Raw genomic sequence first — 1,764 nt, 5'->3', positions numbered from 1 at the left:
ATTACAAATTATAATTTGTTTTGAGATGGGGTAAAATAACTTTTTGCGAGGTTACCCGAAGACGGGAAAGTCTACTTTACTGTCTCGTTTGCTTAAAAATGTAGCAATATTGGGGCAAATAAATTAATGAAAATTCAAGGATGAAAAATGGATGGATTCATATATTGAATAGCAAGAAGTCGGGACAAACTTATTGATTTGACAAATCGAGTTGATGGGGCATCATCCGCCTATGGAACGGAGATCAATTCTGAAAAGCGTAAAATTATGACAATGGGGAGCAACAATCCACAGAAGGATGTTTCAGACAAGGAGAGAAGTTCAAGGATGTCGAATCAATCAAGGTAAATATGTATTATTTATATGAATTAGCCGATCAATCAGTTACAATTACGAACATAAAGTAACTTTTTGCGATGTTATCCGAAGACAGGAAAGTCTACTTAAAAGTTTGCTTTAAAATGTTGGCTAATGAAAATGCAAGGACGAATAATGGTCCCTTCATGTTTGTTTGATTGTTTAATGGATTCATATATTGATTAATATTCAAACAAGCAAAAATTAGGTCATTTAAATAAGTCAAATATAGAGAAAACAAATAAGACAACTATAAAGGGAAATAAATACAAGAATTAATGAATCAACGAATCATTTAAATCAATCAATCAATGAACGAATGATTGATTGAATGAATGAATGAATAAAAGAATAAGTTAATAAATTAAAGAATGAATCAGTGAATCAATCAATCAATCAAGCAAGCAAGCAATCACAATCAAGCAAGCAAGCAAGCAAGCAGGTAAAATATTGCTCAATGTATCCATATATTGACATATATTGACGAATAATCAAGCAAACAAACAAGTAATAAAACAAAAGCAAACAATTAGGTACATAAATCGTAATTTGTTTTGTATCATGCGAAGGATAAAGTAACTTTTTGCGAGGTTACTCGAAGACAGAAAAGTCTACTTTACTGTCTCCTTTGCTTAAAATCAATATCATAGAAACAAATTATAAGATAAATATAAAAGGAAGGATAGATTACTGTAAAAGGACGAATGAATGAATGAATTAAACATTCAATCAATCAACCAATCAATCAATCAAGCAATTAATCAATCAACCAACCAATCAACTAAGCAATCAATGAACGACCGAAGGAATAAATATATGAATGTATGAACGAACGAATGAAGGAACACATAAATTAATGATTGAATGAACGAACGAATGATCGATCAATCAATCAATCGTGCATGCACAATTTAATATTTGGTTGTTTGGTGATAAGGAAAAAAACCACGGGAAAGTCAACTTCAGTCCTACCTTTACTGTCTCTGCTGCTTTAAAATGCAGTCATATTGAGGACGGATGAAAATATATAAATGGACCAGTCATGTTTGTTTGCTTGCTTAATTGATTGATTAATATTCAAGCGAGCAAATAAGCAAGCAAATAAGCAAGCAATCAGGTACAATATAATTTTTAATTGCTTTGTGTCATGCGAAGGATAACTTTTTACGAGGTTATCCGAAGACGGGATAAGACTCTACTGTCTCGTTTGCGTTCAAATGCAATCAATACTGAGGAAACAAATTAAACAAATTTAAGATAAATATAAAAGGAGTAATAAACAAGCTTATATATAAATTAGCACGGTGGCCGAGCAGAACAGGCTCCGACTCATAATCGCAAGGTTGCGGGTTCGAGCCCTGGCGACGCCATCGTGTTGTGCCTTTGAGTAAGGTACTTTATCTCGAT

This window comes from Amphiura filiformis, chromosome 3, assembly GCF_039555335.1.
Source record: "Amphiura filiformis chromosome 3, Afil_fr2py, whole genome shotgun sequence".
Taxonomy (NCBI): Eukaryota; Metazoa; Echinodermata; class Ophiuroidea; order Amphilepidida; family Amphiuridae; genus Amphiura; species Amphiura filiformis.
The sequence above is the reverse complement of the archived record's forward strand: the minus strand, read 5'-3'. Positions refer to the sequence as shown.